Source organism: Accipiter gentilis, chromosome 18, assembly GCF_929443795.1.
Source record: "Accipiter gentilis chromosome 18, bAccGen1.1, whole genome shotgun sequence".
Taxonomy (NCBI): domain Eukaryota; kingdom Metazoa; phylum Chordata; class Aves; order Accipitriformes; family Accipitridae; genus Astur; species Astur gentilis.
In genome coordinates this window covers 3646361-3671951 of record NC_064897.1, presented here as the reverse complement: position 1 = coordinate 3671951, position 25591 = coordinate 3646361, and the positions used below count along the sequence as shown (strand labels likewise).

The window sequence follows — 25591 nt, the reverse complement described above, 5'->3', positions numbered from 1 at the left end:
ATCAGTTGGATGTAGTCTGCATGTGTTTCCAAGAGACTGTAAAGCTGCTTACTAAATACCTGTTGCACAGGCTATCGCATGCCATTGGCCTATAGATGGCATCACCATAAGATCTTTTAATGAGTATCACTATGGAGACCTGGTGTTGGGAATGCAATAGCATAGGTGGAGTTCTGCAGAGCTAGATACAACTGCAGTGATGTCACCGCCTTGTGCTGTTTTATTAATTGATTTAAAGAGCATCTTATTTTAACAAATTAAATTCTTGATTTTTCTTAGGCACTTCTGAGCAATTGATATGCTCAGCAAATCATTATGTTAAGATCCTGTATAAAAAAATATCTATGTTCATGATATGTGAAAAGATTATATATTTGGACCTGGAATGACTGTTCCATTCGTGATAGTCTGTATGAATATTCACAGCATTCATTGGGAAAGACCAAACCCAATAAACTTTTTACATTCTTTCTATTTTTATACAAGGCAGTATTACCAATTGTATAGTTAATAAAGAGCTTGGGAGCAAGCTGGAAAAATTAAGGACTTAGTTTAGTAGAACTACTTCTATATATACATTCATTGTATGCATGCCAGAAAACAAAGTTTGATTTCCCATGTATTTGTGTGATGGGAACATCAGCTGGTCACCTCCTCTCCCCTAGTCCCTTTAGCTCCATGTCCTTTGTTGTCAGCCCTATGCTGAAAGGTACTTCTCCAGTATCCCTCATTTGGGGGAAAAGTAGCTGATTTGTTCCTATGCTTGTGCTGCCTGCCCAGCTGGCTACTCGTTTTTGCAGTGGTTAGAGACCAGATCACTAGGCAAACACTAATCTGTGTTGCTTTTGACTATTTGGTTGCCAATTTTTAGGTAATTTGTGAGGACTTGATTTTTTTGAATCTAAGTCAGACTGTGGGGGTCTACGTTGCTAGGTCCACATCATCCCTCTGTTCACCTATCAGAACACTACCAGTCTAAATGCAAGGGACAGGAGCATCCGTCACCAAAAGCAAAGCATGTTCATCTACTTCGGGCTGGTACAAATTACTGTAAAAAAATGCTGTATACAATTCAAAAAGTACAAATACTGCATCTAACAATTATTGTCATCACCACTACTAATGTGAAAACTATAGCTTCTCTATTATTTTTGTACAGCAATAACTCAAATCAATGAATGTTTCTTTGCATGTTAGGAAATTTCATCTTTGTATGTAGCACACTAAAACCTACAAATTTCTTACACGAAATTCTAACAATTTTAAGTACTCTGATTTCTAAGGAACACAAACTTAGCGTAAATTCACAATTTATCTTTGGTTTGATTTCTCTTTTGTATTTATATCTGCATATAAATGACTAAAAGAATAATTTTAGGCAGTTTGCAGTGATGTTATTTTCAAACTCTACAGCAGTAATGGTTATTAATGACACTAAAGAGAATGATAAACATCTGACCTCTAGTGGCAGCTATCTCACGAATAACTGTAAAGCATACCTGATGTGGAAGAAGTGAGGGAGTTGGAAAGGGGGAAAAAAGTGGTTAGAGAGTAAGCTGGAATTGTGGAGTGGAGCCTGACCTTTCATTAGTTGCTTTGTTAGTTTTTGTTTAATTATCTTTTCTATCGAGATCCCAGTTCAGATTCCAGGATATTTTTGCTTCCAAAACTTTTATTCTTGAATCTTCAGAGTTTATTACCATGTCTAAGGAGTGTATGCATGTTCTTCCAAAAAGAGGTTTTCCAAAAGACATATAGCAATATTCTAACAGGTTTTATATCTTCACATAGGTAGTTTTTGGTAAGTTTGTCGCTTTGGTTGTTTCCCCTCCATGCACATACGGTTATTAACCAGCACATTTGGATCCTCATTAGACTTCATTCCTTCTCCTCAACTGACACATAACATTTCCCCAGTGAAAATACATACTTCACTATCAGCACTCTGTACATCAAAGCTTTCATTCCTATTGGGCTAAAAATACATAAGCTATTCCATAAACAAAGGTCATAACCTTTCTAATCAAGTGGTTAATCCAAATAGTAAATCCCCTCCATGAGAAACAACAGTCTTGTTTTTAACCCCCCATAAGATTAAATTTCAAAGCAGTAGTTTATGCAAACTTTCTCCTAAACCGAAGACATTGTCTGCAAGCTAAGGTTAAACTTACTTTTCATTACAGCTTTGTGAAGCCTTCAGACCACTGATACAGTCTTTTTAATGTGATGGTGACATATCTGCAGGAGGCCTGGAGAAATATCAGTTTCAAAGGGTCATTTTTTTTTGAGTTGGAGTTAGAATAACTTGTGCTTATTTCCTGAAGCCAAAATGAAAATGAAATTATGTACGACTCAATTTTGTACATTAAAAACAGTCGGTACAACTATATGCAGATATGATTTCTGTAAAAACAGGCATGATAGCAAATATTTTAGCCCATTTAAATGATCAGATTAATTGGGACATAATAGGGGTAAATTCGTGGTTTTCTTTATGGCTGACAAGCGCTGATTTGAGAAGGGTATAGACCAAGTACTATATTGTTTAATTTTAATGTTTCTCATAAAAAAGTTAAATTATCACCGTTATATTTAAACACCCTTTTATGTCTGAGCCATTTATACGTTTTCTTTTTGATCCAAAAAATTCTGTAATCTAGAAGCCTCTGAGAATCAGATTTTTTCTTCTGTCTGTTGAGACTAGTTCAAAATCTCCTTCCTTATCTTCAAGGTGCTTTGGCACAAGCCTAAGATACCCAATGGCTTGTCCTACACAAGATGTCAAAGTGAATTAACAAAAAAAGATGTGAATTTAATGTGAATGTAACTCGAGCATATATAATTTCTCTATGGACACTCATCTATGAGTCAGCTGGCCATAATTACCTTAACTTAATTCACGCTCAGAGTGAATTAAACTGAAGTGAACTAATGGTTTATCAACATGGAGAGACACTGTACAATAAGCTCAGTGTAAATTCACAATTCATCAGCTACTTTGCTCTGACTTCCCTTGTGGAAATACAGCATGCCCTCAAGGTGCCTTTGTATGAGGTAACTTAATTTTTTTAAGGGAAAAAAAAAGCTATATATGGAAGTGTAGGCTGATTGATAGCAGGTGCAGAAGTGATTGTATTTCAATGGTGCTACATGTAGAAAGAAGGTCAGTGTATATCATCTGTGCGGTTGAAGTTTCTCTACCGTTTTGTGACCATAATGACACTTTCTATGCTATAGGGTCTATTTTGAACTGGAGAAAGCCAAATAGCACTTTTGGTGTTTCCATAGCAGGGAAACAGGCAGCAGATTAGTACTGAGTACCTGGTGTACCATCAATTCATATTTTTATTCACTGTTCAGTAACTTCATTCATGTAGGAGCGTAGAGAAGCCTTAACCATTTCTGAATGAAAACATCCAAAAGCAGTTATATACTTTAAATTTACAATGTTAGCCAGCTTGGTTTAACTTTACTGAGTATCTTGGTATTAATTTTTCCCTAAATGATTTCCCACATTTCTTTATTCATTAGATTTAATGGTATTTTCTGTTAGCATAAACAAAGCAATGCAATAAGGAATAGAGAGAAATATCTCTACTCGTAGTACTCCCTTTAAATTTAATCAGCATCGTCAGGCAGTCTCTGACATTACTATCCAGTTATGAAAACATCCCCAGCCCTATTCATTCAGCCATTTCTGCTCATTTTTCCAGGCGCAGAAAGTTTGCGCCATAGCATGCCTTGTCAGATTTGGAGCCCTTCCAGTACCTGATGAGCATATTAACAGTGCTCCCATTCATAGACGAGAGCCTGCCAGTTCTATCTAATTTTAGTTAAGTTGCTATTTATAGTTAGATCACTGTGTTTTCTCCTGTGAAAGCCTTGCAACGGCTAGGCACGGAGGGAATATATTTTTGTGCTGTTTTAGTTGGCACACAAGAAGTTCACGGTTGTAATTTACCTAAGTCCAAAATACTCTGCAGTCCTCCCAAAGTAATGCTCCACAATAACAATTTACACCAAAAATATTGTGGCACCTTTGGCTATTTCTTTCTCAGTCTACCAAGATGCTTACTGTGTCAATAGCATAGGCAACCCAGAAGCCAGATGATAGTACAAAATCATAGTCTTTGCTAAATATTACTCTATGCAGAAAGGTTTCAAGTTCCAAAGGATGGGGGAAAGGGAAAGAATTTGGGGTCAGATCTCTCTATGCTCTAACACCTGTAATACAGGTCAATTGAACTGAATTCTTTCTGCCTTGTTTCACTGTATAAGAAAGAGCATATTAATAACGGTAGTAATAATACCTACCTTTTCACCACAGTATTTTGTGAGAATTTATTCACTAACTTTGCAAGTAGTATTAAATGCCAAGAAATGTTATGGGGAAGAGATTCTCCACTGTAGACTTGGTGGTCAAATTTACATATATAGGTTGTTACAACTTAGGCATTTCATTAATGTACCAAGAATTTATGCTCCACTATGTATATATGTACATATGTGTGTGTGTGTATATATATATATATATGGGAAATTGAGAGACAGCTGAGAGGAAATCAACATTACAGTTCATTTTATCTTGCAGCAAAACATGCATATGAAAAGTGAGCACTTCAAAACTATTTCAGTTAGAAATACAGTGCTCACATCATATGTAGTCTAGTGCCCCAAAGTTGTATAATGAACCTTGGGCAAACACAGGCTGGCCTCTTCAAGTTAAAAAGGCATGTCATTATGTGCTTTAGCAGTTGATAATTTGTTCCCAGTTTTGTTGAGATGACAGGATGGTGGTTGAAAAATTAAATTTATTTTTTGTAAGTTGAAATTGGGGTTCATCTCATCTTGGAATTTCAAAATGCATTCTGACCTCAGTAGAGGGAGGTTGGGATCACAGAGTTTCTGTCCAGATTGGAGTGTTTTGGCTTCAAAACACCCAAAGTTGATAGTGTCTACTCTTGTTTTGTCTCTCTATAGGCCTCTGATATTGATAATATAGGTCTCCCTTATTTGTATATGGTGCTTGCAGGGGACGTTTATTGTCTTTCTGATTTCGTATCTTGCTTATGTAGAATACATACTCTGATCATCCCTCATTCTTGCTCCAATAGCCATGAAGACTTCGAGGTTGGAATAGATACAACTATGAGAGTCACAAAAAGCCAGAAAAGAATCTTCATACTCATCAATCTTAACTGCATTCTATTCTTAGATAATACATGTATCACAACAAGAAAGGGGTATTGAACCAGCAGAGATTTTGGTTCAGCTGAAATTCATATTCAACCTGGTTGAGCTTATGCTGAGGCAGGGTTGAACTGGAACTGAACCAGAAAAGTAGTTGAAGAAAAAAATAATGGCATAATGCTTTGGCTAATGTGGTTCACAGGACAAAAAAATATTTTTTTTTCTCTATTAATTTGTAGCTGCCGACTGCCCCACATGATAAAGTCTATACCCACCAATCCAGAGGTCATGGGCGGGCAGGGGACTGTCAAAGTTTCAGAGGCACAAATGTGTTTTAGCTGCATGGTTATATCAGTAAGACTGTACATCTCCCTCCCTCTTCCTCCAGCTAAACACAGATGTTCCAGATAAATGACTGGTTTAGATGTTATTGCAGATAAAAGCTGCAGTGTTGCCTAATGAGAATTGCAGGTAAAGCTGTAACACAGCTTTAAAGGGGCCCTAGATTAACAAATATTTATGTTAGTTTGAGCATGATTTATGGTGGACGAGGATGTTCCCTGTGTGTTACTGGCAGGATAACGTTGAGAAACCCATGCAGCTGCAGGCGTATTTGGTTCTTTTTTTTTAAGGGATGTGGAAAGAGAGGTGACACAGCACGCAGTAAGTAGAGGTGACAGCATCAGCTGAGGGCTGGGAGTGCAGAGGGTTTCGAGCTCTCGTGTCACTGACAGACCCAAACATCTCTGTGGTGTGTAAACTACATACACGTGTGCTTGGCAAGCCTGTGGTTGGCGTCATACCTATGTCTCACTGAAGTCCTCAAAATCTTAAATGGGACCAAGAGTTAAGCAGCCCTTCTGCCACATGCCCACACCACACGTTTCCATTTGTGCGGTCTGGCAAAACAGCCATGCCCTCGTGCCTCAGTCAGACCATGGCTACAGCTCCTCAGGCAGAAGTGCACCCCTCCTTGCAGCCTGTAAGCTCTTTTGGCCAATACCTGGGCACAGACATTGCTTTTCCCCACCTCTACCTCATTGTAATAGATTACTAACCGTGTTCTATAAAAAAAAAATCTGGATTTGTGATTAACGGACTTATTTCCTAATGCTTTGATTTAGTCACTTCTGAGAACCTCCTTCAAGCATAGCTTTTCAGAAAAAAACCTCACCACAGTTTGAGATTCATTCTTACTTCACAGGCTGTCAAATCTCCCTCCTTGCATCACATCAAGCTACGTTGTTTGCTCATCTTGTGTTGCTTTGTGGTGTCTATTAGGCAAATTAATTACACTGTCCTTGTTTGCATTACTGTGCTTTATGTATCTTTGCAGCCTTTCCAGAAAAAGATGACACATTATTGCTACTGCCATAAATTGTACTTTCTACCATGTTCTCTTGCAACTCATGGAGACATTATGCAATTTTTCATCATTAGACTCAGGCCCAATGTGATTTCTCTTCATAAATGCCTCTAAAGCAACCTAATACATCATCGCCTGTTGCTCTACACCCTATAAGAGAGTAAAAAACCAGCATTTGGTGACCAGCCATGGAAGTTTCTCCTGCCACCACCTAGTGGATTGGGGCTGGTTTTGCAAGCATGGAAATGCAATGTCTCCATCCTTCTTCTTGGATTTTATCCGACGTTCGTACTGCTACTCATCCCAGGCATTTAGAGCATTGATAAGCTTAATTACAGTGACTTTATGGAATGATTTAAAAATAATCACCCAATATAAAATTGGTGACGGTTTTCATATGCCAGCAGTACTTGAACTGCTGGCAAGTTTTCCTTTATGGAGAAGATCTGGCTGATAGGCAAAGCAGGGATTATAACTTTAGGGAACGTTTTTACCTATGTGCTAAAATAAGACATTTTCCTCTACAGCTAATATTTGCCTTAACTAATTATTTTAAGGTAAAGCAATGCCTTCCATCCTTCCTATCCCCACTCCAACTCTTTATGTTTTGGGTCCATTCTAGTTTAGTGTTCCCAAACCAAGAGCAGCAGAATCATTCTACAGAGTCTTGACTGATGCTGTGTCCCTTGAAAATTTAGACTTTCATAGTAATAACCCTCCACTCTTTCTTATGGCACTCATTTTTAGGTCTATAAATGCTAGCATCTGTATCCAAAGTAAAACAAAATTTGAAATACTGGAAGGATCCAGGGCTCCACATCAAGGAATCTTGACAGCTTTTAATTTCTTGACAAACTTCTAATTTCCTTTTGCAAGTTCCTTGCTGCTGCAGTTTCTCTCTGTGTTATGAGCCAAAGCAGTTGAGGTTTTTTTGTTCTTCCATACTTAGGACATTTTCTGATCAGTGTCAGCTGCCTGGTGGCTTTATCTATCCATCTTGTCTTTCTGAACTGGCAGTATTGCAGCTGGGCTTCCTAACTACCCAGACACTGTGTAGCTGCCCCAAAGGTTTATCTCTTCAATTCTATGTCACCTGTAAGCTCATCTTGGGAAGCTACCTGCTGTTACTTTAGATATTTTTAGAAAATGTCCAGCTCTTATTTAAGATTATTTTGATCTTTTTGATTTTTTTGTGAGACTGTCAGAGTTTATTCTCTTTAGGCCCAGCAGTTAGTTAATCAGCTTTCAAAATCTTGCATGTTATTTCCATTGGGAAGACTAACTGATAAAGATACAACCTGTACTTAATTTTTTTGTGTATATATAATCTTATTTATTTACAAAGAACATACTCAAAGTTCTGTTTTCCCCCAAACACCTCTGTGCTTGCATTTCTGCTTCTGGCTTTTATCTTGGACACACTCAACTCCACCAAAACAAGGACCTGGCTCCCACATCTGCTTTCAGAGTCAGGAGGTCTATTTTGGAGGCTTCAGATCACAACCTACCCCAGTATTGCCACGCTGATTTGCAACTGTCATGGTAGCATCTACTACTTCAGCTTTCAATAAATGAAATGGATGAAGGGAGCTGTGATGTCTACAAGTTTCAGTGAGGTTTGTGGCTTCCTAAGGATCAAAGACACACTACTTGTAGGAGCTAGCCAGCCTCAAGCATGACAATTTATTACTGCTCTAAAATATGATGCACGCTCTTGGCACTAAACAAATGACCACAGAGCATTAGAAGATATGACAAAAATTAACTGTAATACTTACAAGGTATTCAGTATCATGCTACCATGAAGAGCATTGCTAAACATCCCAAAAGCAAGGTGGCCAGTTCAGCAGGACATGCTATTTGGAAGTCAGGTATTTTTGTTCTCCCTGTGCAGCATTTCCAATTCCAGTCTGCACATGTAGTTCACCTAACAGGCGCACCAAATGACACTCTGCAGCCCCTTCCTTGTCGATGTCAAAGCCTGTCTTTTTCATCTTGCCCACTGTCTTTTTTCACGAGAGCACATTGTCTTTATAGATGAGGAGAACATCAGTTCTGTAACATTTTTCCCAACGAAACTCGTTATGCATTTTTTCCATGAGCATCTAACTGCAGCTTTTAAGATTTCATGCTGTGTAATTCATTTGTGAATAAACTCTTCCCCTGAAAAGTTAAAATTAAACCAAGCAGCTTACTGCTTACATCAAAGCCAATACAAATAGGCCTCCACCGGGGACTGAAGGAAGCAGCTCTGCAACTCAGATCTTGGGGGGAAAGGAGCACGAAGTTGAAACAGAAATATTTAGAAGTGCCAAAAGGGAAAGTAACTCTTCTTTCAAAGAGCAGCTTTATGTTAAGTCAGTAACACTTGCTGCAAAAGAGTTGAAACTTTGTATAAAGGCACTATTGTACATGTAAAACATGTTAAATAAGTAGGAAGCCAGGAAGGAAGATGTTAAGACAGATTCATATTGGGGGTTTGTAAACCATAACTAAAGTTTCAGTGCTTTTCTTCATAATTTCTACTGCTTCTTTATGGATTTTCTTAAATAAAGTTTCCTAGTATTCTGGGTGTCTCAGTTTCCGTCTTTTGCCAGGGAGCTTCATGTGCATATCCCAGAATCTCAGATGAGTCTAGCAGCTGAAACCCTAACTCAGATTCCCAATGTTTGGAAGCTGAAGTCCTCATTTTATATTTCTGATGCATCTATAAACATAATACTTCCACACCTCTGCTGTGATCACTGATGCCCCAGACTGATCTTTCTCCAGCCTCTCTTCAGATCCAGTTTATTTCATCTTGATGTGTTATTTTAATCCAGGATTTAATTTTTCATCCTTGCCATCTTCAATACACATACTGACAATTTTGACAGTGTTGAAACATCTTTCTCAGCAGCTTCCATGTTTCTCTCCAAGTCCTCTCTGCCAGTTCCCCCCTACTTACTTCAGTCTTCAGCAGACATTTACACCTGCAAGTCAATAACAGTCCTTCTAAAATCTCTTGTCCCCTGACTCCTTTTTCCATGACTCCCTCTTGCACATTAGGAACTTAAAAGCTTCAACAGCTGCTGAATATTGAATTGCAGGAGATCCTTCTGGCTCTTGCTTGGCTTGCAGAATCTCACACACTTGAGAGTTCAGATATTGTTTGAGACAAGCTCTCAGTTTGAAGACCAAATCAAATGGAGTTATTTTAATCTAATGTACACTCCATTCACTAGATGATGTCCTTTTGAGCAGGAAGAATTTGCATTTTGAAAAACTCAAATCGGATTGATCAGGCTCAGCTTCAGACTCTCTGCAGCATCAGATTTCTATCTCCTGTCTAAGCCAACTGCTTCCACTACAGGTTCATTTTGCCTTCCTCCCAGATCAACTAATAATTTTTCCAACCTGATCATGTTGCACATACGCAATCTCAGTTGCATTTTTTGTCACCTGTTGAGTCACTCCCTACATCCTCCCTTCCTCCTGCTTCTAGTTTTCCATTTTCAGGATTCTCTCCTCCTTTAGGAGAAAATGGCAATTATCATCATATTGGCTTTCAACCTTTTCTTGGGTTGCAGTACTTTTAGCCCACTAAACATTTGATTTAGCATCAGGCTGGACACATTTCAGGGCATTAATTACAAACACAAATCCATTAGTGCATACCCAGACCTTATTCTGCTTTTCAGGAACTCCTTAATGTAGTTAGTCTATGTTAGATAATGCAAACTGATAAATAAATAAATAAAATACTTCAGTACATTGACTCTATTGTTCAATCAGAAGGAATGTAAGACGAGACAGGTAGCATTTTCTCCCAAAGATATCTATTAAATGTTGTATTCTACAGCATATTACTATGCTTTGAATATTAGGATTTCTTACTATATGATTTGAACTCATTTACCCTGCTTTATTCTCGATGTCAACCTGCTCATGGTAGCACAACTGCCATGAATAAGATGAAATAGGCAAAACAAGTAAGATGAAAAGGGCAAAAATTGCTTTAAGGCCTATGTTTTGATGAAATGGCTGCTCTTCTTTTGTTGTTGAGGTCTCATCTTTGTATTAGTATCTTGCAATAAAAGTGAGTTAATCTACGATTCTGAACCTCTTTTACTACAGGAAGAAATTAATTCTGTATTTCCAAGCTGATTTTAGATGTTTTAAGTTGAAGTCTTTTATTTATCCTACACATTTGGAATTTTACTAATCCATATGAAAACAAGCTTGAAGCACAAGTGGAGATAAATCTTTTAACTGTAGGCTGTATCTTTGGTTGCTTTGATTTGTGTGATCACTACTGCAGTAAGCAGAGCTTTAGTTAATGAACAGATATTCTAGTGGTTTTGTTTTGTGGTGGTTTTTTTTGTTTTTGTTTTAAAAGCCTCCCCTTAACACAAAAGGCAGTTGTCTCTTTTGGTTTATCAATAGCTGATTAGCATATCCCCAACTCAGTAATCTTTTGGAGGTCTCCTAATACATCTATGAATGCACGATTTATCTTTATTGATCTAGCCAGGTACACGTGGGCAATAGATACATTCCTGCGTTTCTTCAAGAATGCAAGAAAAGTTTTGGCTATGAGGACTCCATTGTTCACTCTCCTTTAGCAATGCATCAACAGAGTGTATAACAGTCAAAACACTATATGGATGTAAATCAACAAAGACCACTATAAATAAAATGAGATGAATAGATTAATTTTTGCTCAAAGATATAAGGCATTGTGGTTTGGTCCCCGATATACATGACCTCTAATTTTTGAGAGCAAGTTAGAACTATTTATTTCATGTTGTGTCAGAAGCTGTTTTGCCTCTCAAATACATTTTATGCTGAATTCATTAGTGTCACATATACTTTTTACACATTTTTATTTTCCAAGAAAGCAAACCCAACTAAGACTTGTATTATTCCCAAGTCCCATAACAGTTGTCATCCTGCTCCTTTTCCAGGTTCAGAAAATCAGCATCAAAATATTGTTGGTCCAAAGTCCCACAAACTGCCAGTGTCTGCACGACCATACTAATTAGGCCAGCCAACATATATGTAACTCTGCTCAGGACTTGTTAAGCTACACCTGGAATGTAATGTCCACTTTTGGCCCCTAAGCTCAAGACATTGAAAGACATTGTAAAACTGGAGAGGGTCCATTGGAGGGCCACCATGATGATTAGAGGGTTGGAGAACCTGGCATATGAAGAAAGGCTAAAAGAAGTGGATTTGTTCAGCCTAGAGAACAAAAGGCTCAGGGTGGATCTAGTCAGTGTCTCTAACACCCAAAGAAGGTAGTTGTAGAGAAGGTGGAGATACTGTCTTCGAAAGGATTCCTGGTGGCAGGACAAGAGGCCGTGGGCACAAGTTGTTTTAGGGGAAATTCCTTCTGCACATAAGAAAAAATTAATTCTTCAGCCAGAGAACAATTGAGCATTGTAATAGGCTTCCCAGAGAAGTGGTGGGACCTTTCTTGATAGAAATATTCAAGACTTTGCTTGACAATGCCCTGGATAACCTAATCTAAAGTGCTGCTTTCAACAGCAGTTTGGACCAGATGACCTCCAGAGGTACCATCTAACCCAGACTTCCCTGTGAATTAACTACAGGGCTTACAGCATCATGTCCAGCAAACAGCTACAGTGCATGGGGGTACAGAGGGAGAAGGGGTGAGTTCAGGCTGAAGAGTTTGGTGCTAGGTTAGACTTCGGACACAAATCAACAAGAAACTGCATGTCGTTAAATGTTTATAGAACAGCTTGTCAAACATTGCTAACATGAGCAGAGCTTGTCTGGTGCTAAAGCATCAGCGAGACATTTCCTCAAAGTTGCCAAGCTTACTTAAAGCCAAAATATAATCTATTGCACTAGTGCTGTCATACCCATTAACTGCCAAATGTAGTTCCTCCTAAAAGTTCAGTGATGCCTGGCTATTTAGAGCACAGGAAAATGTTGCTGAGTCTCTTAAATTAGGCAAATAACTCAACAGCTGATATGCTAGGCATGTAAAGCAATGGGAGATCAATGCATTTAGTTAACACAAAGTCTTTATGTAGTGTGTGCACAGACACTCGCTGGATAGCATTAGTTGAGAGGCTTCTTAAGTGAAATTGAAGCCTAAATCATCCACTGTCTCTAGGAAGAGGCCTATATATATAATTTCAGATGGAAGAGTGAGAGATTGCGTCAGCAGATTTATATATATCAGTTTGCTTTTAATTAAACTTTTTGCTTGGCTCTGGAGTCTGCAGCATTTATTGCAGCTGGGGAATTGTGGTTTACTACAGCCCCTGGTTGAGATTAAGTACGCTATAGAGCCAGAAGAGTGTTTACAGGCCTTCATTATTGATTCATGGGTATTTTCTTCTTGTAGCTACGATGTAGAAAACTAAAGCTATATTTAGGAGTTTTTGGTTTTTCCACATAGAGAAGCTGGATCTAGATTTGCCACCAAAAGAAGAATGAGCATTTTCAAAGTTTAGAACTGATCAGTAATTTCTGTTATTACTTCATCAGCAATACAGTCTATATTTGAGTCTTTGATTGCATAGTAAACAAGAAGCTGTGTTCACCTGAAACTGTTAAGCAACAGTAACTGTAAATGTCCCAGTCCCCTCCACTGCTCTTTGAGAATTAACTACTATCTGACAGTTGTTACAACATAGCCTAGCCGTGCTAAATAAAATCTTCAGGTTTTGTGCCCTTAAACTTGCAGTAAGTCTCAGTATATAAGCATACAGTATTATCCCTGTTCTACAGATAAAGACATCATGTGCTCCTTTCTATGGTCGTGCAGTACTTTGACCTTTCTTTATTTAAATATGCATAACACAGCCCAGCAAGAAGTGCAATACAGTTTAAGCTATGACTTTATACTTTCATTCTATCATAAAATCCGAGTTATGTGTCCCTCTGGAATGGTTATAATTGAGCACACAAATCAGGTGCAAGGGCAAGAGGCTCCTGACAGGAAGAACAGAATCTGAGGAACATCTTCATGGCTCTTGCATAAGCCAAGTACATCATATTATAAAGGCAGTGAAACATAATGCAAAAATTATTAACTAGCAAACTAAGTAATTACCCCTCGCAACGTCTGCTGTCAACTCGAGACTGCTTTCAGCTGGAAGTCTACCCCTGGCCAAAGTGGGGGACTCACACAAATACAGCAGCTTTGAGATTTATCTTAACCATGTTTATCTCCACAATGTTCTTCTCAAGCCAAGTCACTACTGCAAAGCAAACATATCAAAGAGAAAACCATCTAAATGAAAGCAAGTTTAGTACTGTGGCAGCTTCTTGCCAAATCTCTTTGGAGCCAGTGCTCCTACCATAAGAAAAACATTTCACAACTTTTAAACAAGTGAAAAAGTCTCTTCATTAAATTAGACTCTGTCCTTCCAAGGATCCATCCTTAGCTGAGAGAGGAGTGCTACATCTGCTGTGGTCATCCACATACACCTCTCACTCTTACTGCTCTTTGAGCTGCACCGTGGTACACTCAACAGAAAAGATCTCCCCAACAGCTTGGGGAAAAGCATCTCTTTTTGATAATTTTGAATGTGCCATTCCCTAGGTCTCTTACTGCATGAGGCAGGACACAGTTGTTCCCTGCTCACCTTTTCCACATCATCAATAATCAAAGACTAAGCTGAGGACACCCACTTAGCAAATACATGGGATCTTCTGATGAGTAAAAGTCATCAAAACATTGAAGAAAAAATAAAAAGGAGGTAGCATGTTCATATTGTATGAGGTCTTGCCATATGTCATGTTATTAGTGATATAGTATATTCAAAATACACAAGAACTGACTGATCTAGATATTACATTTAGGCACATACTGCAATGTTAACATTTCCAATACATATTGGTTTTGATGTCATGATAAACAGCACATATTGTGAACACATAGGCATGAGAAATTCAGTAATCAGTTGAAAAAGAGAGAGCTGGGGAACACGAGGATCCCAAGGTTAGTGGGAAGGCACATATCCCCCCTTCCAGCAAAGTTACATCACTCACCCTGTTTTGGATGCCACTTTGGAGGAGACCAACAGCTGTGACCTTCTAGGGCAAAGCCTCAGGTTTTGAGGCACTACACCTGGGGAAGAAATGGCAGCAGTGGTGGGTAACTGAGCAGTGTAATAAACCTCATGCAAATTGTTTCCAATAACTGGTTTACTTGTCTTTAAAGATATTCTGTGTTGAAAACTAAAGAGGTGCTGCTAACTTTATAAGCTTGAGTCACCTCTGGACTCAGGTAAACAAATTTGTCTGCAGAGGACCCCAGGCAGGCAGTTTTGTGTTGACCATCAGTTCTGATGTCCATCTTGCATCTTATGAGAGTCCAGACTTCCAAAGAAAAGGTGCTTCAGATGTGGCCTAATGGCCTGTGGCATTACCAAAGGGCATCTAGGGCCCAGCCTGTTTTAACTTTCCTTACTTTAGAAAGGGCTCACAGCGTGACCAGCATTAAGCAGCTGGAGAATTGGAGAGTATGCTGCTCTGGCAGCTAAGAGCAGGTAGACTATTATTTGGACTGTTGGGTACCTTCCAAAAAAAAGAAACAAACTAACAAAAAGCCCACCAAAAAACACATACCATGGGAACCTTGCTATAGCCCTGGGCTGTATCCAGAAGGGAAACAGATTTCTTTCCTCAGATCAAGAAACAATGATAATACATCTGAGTGAAACAGAGCACACCAGAGCTTATCTTATTAATGAAGGGAATGATACTATAGCTGGAGGGGATTACAGTACTCACCTAGAGGGGAAAAAGCTCCTGTTCCTAGCTTCTGTTTCAAGAGCAGGGCCTCAACAGTAGGTGTTGGCTCAGGAGTCATTTGTTGGCTGTAATTACAGCTTTCCTCCCTCTTGCCAGCTGTTTTGCTTTGCATCTTGACATAGAGTGTTTAATGCAGGCTGTGATCACAGGTGATTCCATGCAGCTCTGCCCTTGTGCTCATGTCATCCTGCATGTGCTGTAAGGTCTCACATTATCCATCTGCAGGGTAAGGGCAGTGCCTGTACTTTTCCTATGAGCTACAGTTTTGGAATAATTGATGAATATCTGTAAATAATGCTACAAAGTAGAATTACTTACAGCGTTACTTTCCTCGTCACACCATCACATTGATGAAATCAGGCATGGCTTTTGCTCCACTTCTCTATGAAAGACTGTCACAAATTATTCTCCTTCAGCACCAAAAGCAGAGGAGCTCTGCAGGACATCATTAACCTAGAAAAGCACAGGTCAGTGCCATGGTAAGAGATGGCACAAGATAAAAAGCCTTTTGAGATAAATGTGGGATTCCTACCTACCCTGATGCTATGCGTCTTTCTGGCATTCTGTCTAAACTTTATTTAATTCACCAATGGTATTTTGGGATTTCCTACGTGTGCTAAATTGTAATAAAAGATATCCGCTGATGGCGAAGTATCTCGGCTCAGTGGATTACAGACTCCTCCCCAGCCATTGGGTAGGGCCACTTGAGACAGCCAAAATCCACTTGAGATTGAAAAGGTGCGAGCAGTAAATAAAAGGAAATCCTGGATCACCATATAGTGTTCAGCTCCCACACTTTGACCTCCTTTGGTCCCTTCTATATTTTGTTAAGATCATATTTCTTTACTTGCTGCCTGGCTTAAAAGCCATCATAAATCTGTGGCGTGCAGTAAGAATAACAGAGAAGGCACCGTGTAATACAAGGGGCTATAACTCCATCCCAGGCACTCGGAGGGAGTTGTAAATCAGTGCGGCAAAGCTTCAGCCGGGAGAAGCGGGGGCTGAGGCTGGGAAAGCAGCAGCAGCCTGGCCCCTGCCCACCGCACAGCAGCCACCGGACCCCAGCCTCCTGTGGGCTGAGGTGAGCCCACCTGCCTCGGTGCTTCCTTACCAGGGCGAGGGGAGAGCAGCCGAGGACACAAAAAACGAGTTCCTAGGGTTCTCCAGGCTTGGACAGCAATAACAATGTTTTCAATATTTTGGGGGGAATAGCGCACCTTACTACCTTTGGGGGAAATAACCTGCCGGATGCGACGTACAGCTGCAGGTTTGTGCATCGGCAGGTTGAAGCAAAACCCCAGACACCGCGCACGTCGTGCCTGCTGAGGTGTTTACCTCCACTTGGCATCATCTGCAAGAATTAAGTCACCACGTGTTTGGGCTCACATACGGTCAAACCGCATCTTGTCTTCCAGCTGCAGGCTCCGAGCGTGGTTCAAGTAGCTGCAGGCAGGAATACGCCAGCAGCAGCTGAGGGCGGTTTCCTTTTGTTCGTGTTTTAGCTTTAGGTGAACAATGACCCTTTCTTATTGTGTGTTCACGTACTCATCCAACTAAGGGAGAAGTAGCTCCTCCGTTAGAAATTTGGAAATAGCTTGAGCTACGGGTATAGTACCATATACTGGATAATACAATTCTTTTCCTTTGCTCCTAGTGTGAAAAAACCTTCTTTCAAGTGTGGACACTTTCTAAGAGAGATTTTTCTAATTCTCATTTTCCTCAAATTTTAATAAAATTTGGGAATGATTACTTTTTTCCATCAGCTAGTACAACATGATGAATGTCTGAAATATCTTTATAACGTTTCTTTTTGCTGTGGTTAAGGTTTTAAAACTTCTTAAGCTTTGGAAAAGCTACTGAATTGCAAAGGGGAATGAAGTAGAAACTAATTTGTCCATTCAAACTTCCAAAGCGACTCTTGAGTTTTGGTAAGATGGGGAAATAAATGGTAAATCATTAAGTCCTGGGCCATCAATCATTTTATTCTACCCATAGTAAATAGCAAAGAAAGGAAGAGAAAAAGAAAATATAACCAAAGTTTTGGATACGTTAAAAGTTTAGGGGGGAAAAAAAAAAGGTTTTATATTGTAACCATGCACATCACATGCCTAACCTCAGCGGAGGTCACTGAAATGAGCCAGCAAGCCAAGCCTAAATAAAAATAGGACCTATGGGATTCCCCATCTGATTTTCCAATAGTCACTGCTGCAACACCATTTGTCAAGCTTGCAGGGTAGCTTTTTAACAGATGTGAGGCAGTACCAAATTCAGGTTAAATCCAGAGAGAAGAGCGTGTATGTGTCCTCACGGGAACAATGTACTCAGGAAGGACTGTAAAGACTGAGATTAGGTTGAAACCTCCCAGACCCTGCAGAGCTGCACACTGTGTTTTATTCTTAACAGTTCCACGCAAAGTGAGATGTTTTTATCACTGAAAATGCGATGGTCAAAAGACCTGTTTTGCCGTGTAAAGGAAGGATTAAACTGCCATTTTTCACAAAAGGTAAATGCCAATTTACCTTATCAGGAATTATTTTATTTTCAGTTTAGATGTTTACGTGCAGAGGCACTTTTGTTTGTGTTGGTTCTAAGTGCATCAAGTGTTTCTTGCTCTCTTCCAAGTGTTAACTAAAACCATATACTAATATGTAAACAGCTGCACACTTTCAGCTGATTGAGAGACCTTTTTAACACACTAATGCCTTTGTTTACATTATAAAATCTCACTTGGGCTCCTCGAGGATGGAAATATTATTGTTTACATTTGCATATGCAAGCTGGACAGGGAAAAATCTCGAGTAAGGGCCTCAGGCCCTGGCTGGAATACAAACATAAGCCACATCAGGGAACTTAGTTACAGCTTGGTTGTCTCTTAACCTGGTTACTCATATGGTTTTGATTTGTGTTGGAGACTAGGCATGAACTGTATTCTACAACCAGACAAAAGCCTTTATACCATCAAATGCTTAGCATGACTGGTAATCATTACTGTTAATTGTAAAACAATTAAAAATGGCAAAGTGACTTAGGAACACAGATCTATTTGAAAATCAGTGGGCATTTTGGCCTAGGTTTTTTGATGTCTTTGTCTTGCTCTGTTAAGCAGTGCTGGCACTGATTCTTTTGGTGAGATCTGGGCATCCAAGTCACTGAATCCCAGATCCTTGCAGACATCTTCAAAGGCTCCCATCTCCCACAGTTTTTGTAATGGAAGTTGATACCTGGATATCTTCATGGACGATTTTGAGTCACACGGATCAGAGCCATGCCAATATAGCTTTAAAATGTTTTGTTAATACTCCTGTCATTCAAGTTTGGTGTGCTGCTCTTAGGACTGGGCTAAGTTTTACTTTTCCCCACTGATTCCACTTCTCGCATCTGCATTGCAGCAACAAAGATGTCTGCAGCTCAGCTGCTCACAGCTCTCCCAGTTCTGCAAACCCCACAGTGCTGGAGGCTTTCTAGCAGGAGCCCAGATTTGCTTCCTTGATGTTGCCTCAGTGAAACTCCAGCAAGGCGCAAGGAGAATAAGCCAGGCAGACATGACTGTATGCTTCAGCACTGCTGCAGGCAGGTGTAGCCAGGAGCCTGTAATAAAGGAGCTGGGCTGTGCTACAGCCCAAACCTGAGCACAAATTTGGTTGGGTTCATGCACTATGGAAGACAGCTGAGCTTGTATTTAATCAGGGCTAAAGGCTGTGCTTGAAGGCCCTGGAGCATATCCTGGGTGGTCCTAGGGGAAATCCCTCTCTGCCAAGAACATACCCATCTTGATGTCAGTGCAATTGTACCAAACGTCTGGCTGGGCTGGGGGCTCTAAGAGAAGGGATACGAGCGGACACGCTCCTTAAGCTGATCTTACTTGTAGTTAAACAGCCTTTTTCAGTGTGAACTACATCACCCTCCCCACCCCAAGTTGCACCTGTCTAAAATCAATGGCATCAGCAGGATTTCCTAGGTGCAGCCAGATAGTTTGTTGCCTTCTTAGAGCTAACAACCTTGTGAAAACTCTGAATCTCAAGAGCACGTTGTGTGATTTTTTTCTAGTAAATTTTTCTAAAGTTGGTGTAATTCTTTTTGCTTCAAAAACCTTCCAAGCGTTACCAGCAAGTGGGGTACAAATTGGTGCATCCCATTATTGACTGGCCCCTGTACACGCCTAGGTGGGCTTCAGCTCTTGCACTTCACGTAGTAATTCACACCAACGCAGAGAACTACAGGGGAAAAGCCCAGCAGAGCAAACACCTCTCGCGCAGAGATATTTGAAAATACAAACACTTCTGGGTGTCTGCAACGCTTGCAGTGCTTTGACGTCGCTCCACTTTGCCTGCAGTGACGCAGTGTGTGCGGAGAGCTGCTTCCTGCACTCCCGCCACGCAAAAGCACTTGGCGGACTCACAGCTGGACTGCTTCTTTCCATCTGTCTGCCTGGTGGAAAAGTCAATTCAGTGCAAGAGGCGGCATCTTCCTGCTTGCATGATCATTTGTTGATATTCCTGGGGTTTTTTTCCTAAGCATTTGTAGTTTAACCATGAAGTCCTGCTCAAATTCCAGTTTGTATAACCACCACCCTGCTTCTACCAGTCCCTTTTGCAGTTTTAATCCAATTCTGTACTCTCGCTCCCTTCCCACCTTCTACTTGCTGTTGTATTTCATGACAGAAATGACTTTATTTCATCGGTAATCCTGATAAGCATTATTCCCATAACTCGTACGCATTCATATTGCGAGAACTGCACAGCGTTAGTTACAGCCCACTCCCCCCCTGCCCCAAGCCCAAAGAGGTTTTAGCTACGCCATCTCTAGGTAACTGCTGTGCGCAATCACATTCATGGCAATTAGCAATATGCTCAGACCTCCGATTCTCTGAATGGTGCATGTTGGTTTACCACAGATGACTTCTGCTAACATTTTATTTTGTTCTCATTTAATAGTTGTCTCCCAGTACGAGCACAATCCTGGGACCAGGCCCTGTGTGGGGAACCTTTCCGAGCACAAGGGAAGGCAGGCATCTTTGCTTTCCTGACGAGCACCAGCTCTCTGCAACCACAAGTGCCGCTCCTGTTTAGCAATATGCGGTGTGTCATGTTGCATCTGTACCAGCATGGACTGCCATGCCAGCTACGGTCTTAACTGCATTTTTGGATTCTCTCCAGTATGAATCCCCCTTTGTAATTTGCCCTTTCAGCGCAGTGCCCAGGAACCACTTCTGGTGTTCAAGGTCTTTGCCCTCTCAAGAGCAGCCGCAGAGAAACAGCCCCAGCAGCTGGCGCTTCATGGTACCTACGTACAGTCGCAATGCTGGATTTTCACAAGCGGGGCTGGTAGCACAGCCTGTTATTAGGATTGTCTAAAAACATTTGCCTTTGCTTTAGTGTTTTGCCAAATGAGGTAAAAATTTTCGTGCTGGGCATCTGGTTTTAGAGAACATGGAGGTTTGCTCACGTTAAAAAAAAACCAACAAAAACATAACAGCCTTGAACAGGATTGCAGAAGAAAAGGTATAATGCTTCAAGCATCCATGCAGCAGAGATCTAAAATTCAGCAACAGTAGCTTTAATGTCAGGGATCTGCTTGATGTCTTTTTTGTACCTTGTCTCAAAACACCACATACTTTCTCCAGGGCACAGAGGGGAAACCAACAACTGAAATCCTGGCCTCAGAGAAAATCCCGTGCCCACCAATTTTCACCTGGTCTGTTATAAGCAAATGTACAGGCTTTGTTCCAGCAAGATGTATTAAGCTTCTGCTCATTGATTGATACTGCTGTTACACTAAAAAAAAAAAAAAAAGATGTTTAAGCAGACACAGATTATAAAAGCATATGTTATGATATACACTTATCATATGTTGTGTTACGCGTACTCATGATTATGCCTCTTCCTCACACCTAACGTGTGCAACACAACAGTGCATGACCTCAAGAGGAAGTAATGCTGACTTGAGTTTTAAAAAAACAGCTTGTTTTTCATCATAATTCCAGCAGACCGAGCTACTACTTACATTTTGATACAAACATTTGCAGTATACAGTTCTGGAAAATATTTGGTACCACAGAGCTGTGTTTTAAAGTTTCTATTGGAGTTCCCATTAGCTCTAATGACACCTACTGCTAAGGACAGACCTGATTAACTGCAGGCTTGCACACTGCTAAATATAGGCACAAATTTTTGCATTTACTGTAGATCCTAGTGAAGGGAACGCTATGCATTTTTTTGGCCATTTGTTTTAATGGGATTGCCAGAATGACTAGAATCTGAAAACTCACAGCTCATTACCAGGAACAAAATGCTGACCCAGGCAGAGCCTAAAGATTTTAAGACAACTTCAGAGATGAGATCTAACAGGCTGTTGTAGAATGTAGAGAGTGTTTTCTCTCTGTTCACCGCTTTCTCCCATACAGAATGTTTGCTATGTATTTACTGAATGTAAGACTAAGCTAGAAATTTCCAGCCAATTTTGTATCCTGGAGAGAAGCAGCATGTTTTAAGCTACACACAGTGCAATCACTACTCGCACTCATCCAAGATGTTTACATTGCAGCTCTGAGTCTGCATTTTCAGCAGAAGAAAGAGAGCTCAGAATCTGCAACGCATGTCCCACAGCCCTTGAACATGGCCAGCATGGTAAGTATCCTTACAGCAGTTTTAAATTAAGAGATCCTCTTTAAACAGCAAGAAGAAAAGAGAAGATTAAAACCAGCCACAGTATTGCCTATTGTCCTGTTTTTCAGACACGCAGCAATTTTTCCTCTTGTACCAATGGCCTTTATCCCTATGAACAGGAGTCAAATAACGTTCCTAACCTTTCATTAAAGGTATTAACAAAAGGCCCTGTTCTGAGGTGTTGAATGACCTCAAATACCATCTGAGTCCAGATACGTGTGATATTTTTGGACCAGAGAAGCAATTAAATACCCAATTTTGCTGCCGAATATAACATCAGTTTTTTCATACCTACAGATATTAGGGTAATGCTTTTTACATGAGCAAGGCTTTCTTTTGTGTAGCATGTGGGACAGGAATAGAGGATTACAACTAACTTCAATTTTCACTCCAGTCTACAGTAATGAGATGCTGTATAATCAAAATATATACAAATGGTTATACATAAGCAGGCTGATACCTTTGGTCTTAAGGTTTGCAGGATTCCTACTTCCTGCTATATTTTGCTCACGGGAGAACAAATTCTATGTCTACAACCAAACCCAGCACCTTGTTGTTGTATTATTCCCTTTCTTCCACAGTTTTTTGGTGTAAGATTCTATAGTTTGTATTCTCAAAATGTCTTTAATGGACCTAACATTTTCTGTCCATGGTATTCCAGATGCAATTTGTGCCTTTTAGATAGCAGAGAATTCTCTTCTGGGGGCACCTAAATGTAATGAAATGAGCCTGGTAGGGGAAAATGAGGGACCAAATCAGTGCCTGGTTTTGCTTTTTTTAAATCTGGTCCTTGATTTTCATTGTTACAGCTTTTTATTTGTAATAAAAAGCTGACCTGCTGAAGAATGTTATGTGACTTAATCTGGTATTATTAGTAAAACACTGGAAGATTCCTGAGGGGGAGGTAAGGTTGAACAAAAACAGTGCATTGCTAGTAAAATTTGTTGCACTCAAAACATAGATGTCAAGGAAATATGAACATCTCAAATGCAAGTTCACAGCATTTTTGGAATCATTTCCCATGATAACTTCATTCCACTCAAATGAACCAGAAACAAAACAGATCAAGAACAGACAAACTTTGAAAGAAGCAAAACTTCTTTAATTCAATTTTTCATGATAAAGACTTTGAAAAAGATAATTGTTTTGCAGGCAGTTATTAAAAATAATGCGAGACACTAAATTTAGAGCTATTAGGGACAGGATAACAACAATTGTATCTAGACTTACTTTGCTGGTCTCAGATGTACATTTTAGCTTTTGTTTTTCTGTGAATTAAGACACTGATGTTGTTATGCTGCTTATCAGGGAAGGCAGTAGGTTGTATAGTTATCTCCTGATTGGGGCAAAATCACTACCCTGAAACCACACAACCTACTACCTCATCCTGTTAGAGCATGAAGGTGCATCTTCTGAAGGAAACTAACATTTCATCATTTGCAAGCACTTTCTAGCCCACACATTTCTTAGCCTTAAAAAGACCGTAATTATGTCCTGTTGGCCCTTCCTCACAATTCTACCTGGAAGTCAGTCAGAATTGGTGGGGTGACTCCAGAGACGTAAGAACCATAGTGGCAAGCACTGTCCCTCCCAAATTAGCATTATGTAATAAAAAAGCAAGTTAAATCAGCATACAAAAACTGCTTAAAGAAACCTCTTTATTTAGGGCTCAAGCATTTACCCGTTCCAGGGCAGAACACGAGCAACTGGATGACATCCTTTGTTTTTTGTCCAACTCATCACTTCATAGTTTCTCAAACAGCCTATGCAAAGTGGATTTAAATAGCTGCTGAATCAAAAGTGGCAGTTTCCGGTGAATATGAACACAAATGCCACAAAGTAATGAAGAAATGGGTCAGCTGTTTCCAAACGGCCACTCTCATGGCAGTCCGAGAAAGCTGAGCGTGAGCAAGCCCATTGCAGACTGGGCGGTACCTCTGTGCCCTGTCACTTACACCCCACCCTCTCTGAGAAAATGACAAAAAGGAAATTGCTTTTGAACCTGAATGGGAAACACAGGAATCTAAACACTATAATGGCATTTGTGTACTTTCATAACCCTGCTACAAGAACCAAATCCAACATGTAGACAGAGCCAGAGAATGTTACAGTTGAAAAATATTTGCTTTGTCTTTTGAAGACACATCCAGCGATGATATCACAGCCACTTCAGGAAAGACAGTAGATTGTATAGTTATCTGACAGGCAGGGCATAACCCTAAAACTATACAACCTACTACCTCACCCCAAAGGACAGTCAGACTCTGATCAGATGAAACACAAGCTGTATTCCCAGACAGCTGGATTGCTTTGTGACAACCTAGAAGACAAAAAACTCTGGAGACAAATATTAACACTCTTGAGTCTGAAACAGTTTGCTATATACCAGTTGACATTTTGCTTAATGAGCTCTAGTTTCATGTTTGAAACGTTTAATAGATTTGCAACTTGTGAAGTCATGTCAGTGACAAGATACACGAGGGGAAAGAGGATACAGCATTCATTTTTAATAAATGCACTTTTGTACTTCCAGCTCTGACATGACTGCATCTTATCAAGCCAGTTTTGTCACTTCAAGAAAGGCATCGCTACAACTTAGAGAGTGGATGCTGACTTAGAGGGACTGTTTAACATGCTTCTAGATATTCTTCTATTATCCTAACGGGAAGAGCCGAGTTTCTCAAACTGAATTTCCCAAGTTCTGCATGGGAAAATATCTAAGACTGAACAAAGAATTTGTCAAGACTGTGAGGAAATGTTATGCCCTACTTAAACAATATGCTACTCCTCAATGAACAGTAACCCAGCTCTGAATCAATGGCCAAACTAAACATAGCCTACCGTACTACACAGACCTTGGTTAATACGACTGACAGAATTGCCACTAGTATAATCTACCCTAACCTCACACTTATACTAGAGTTTGAAGGGATTGTTATTCCCCACCACCTGGTTTGATGGAGCACAACACTTCTCATTTAGGGCAGATCTAAAGAAGTGGAAATAACTGAGATACCAGTCCATACTATAATTTAAATACTGCTTTAATAAACAAGCAAACTTTTAAAGCAAATAGCCCAACTTAATCAGCTCACTTCCTTTTTGTTAACTATTAACTAAAGAAAACAATAAATGATACATACATCAGCCACACACAGATAAACTGAAGCGATGTTCCACTATAAAGCAGATGTCACCCCAAAAGCAGTAGGTCACATTTCAGGGTAACTGAAGTGATCTGCCACTGTTTTCAGCATAATTGATATGGCGACCTAAAAAGAGAGGAGCAGGAGAAAACACAAACAGATCAATTTCATTTCACTGCATAGCAAAAGAATTATAAGGTGAGTGAGAGCACAAGCAAAATCAGAGCAGCTTCTCTGTACATTTTCTCAAGGAGAACCATGCACAGCACCAGCTTTCTCATTCCGTTGTTACTACCACAATTACGCCATGGCCCATGGGGACCCCCAATTTGAAAGAGACAGGCAAGGGACAAAGCGTAGTGAAAAAAAGAAAAGGTATTCTTTGAGATTGACTTAAGTCTTAAGAGCATTGCAGAGACAGGCAAGAGAGGTGTCAGCTACTTCACCTT

General features: G+C 40.0%; 1 protein-coding gene across 1 annotated transcript in view; it reads right to left on the bottom strand.

Moving 5' to 3' along the window:
- Positions 1-23340, bottom strand: part of PPARA (peroxisome proliferator activated receptor alpha) — an 83566-nt gene extending 60226 nt beyond the window's left edge. Inside the window, exons 1-5 of the mRNA XM_049821563.1 lie at positions 23227-23340; positions 20924-21105; positions 15650-15784; positions 15311-15527; positions 14567-14645 (exon numbers count right to left, since the gene is read on the bottom strand). The gene's annotated coding sequence lies outside the window, so the exon portion shown is untranslated. The remainder of the gene's footprint in view (positions 1-14566; positions 14646-15310; positions 15528-15649; positions 15785-20923; positions 21106-23226) is intronic.
- Between the last annotated feature and the right edge of the window lie 2251 nt (positions 23341-25591).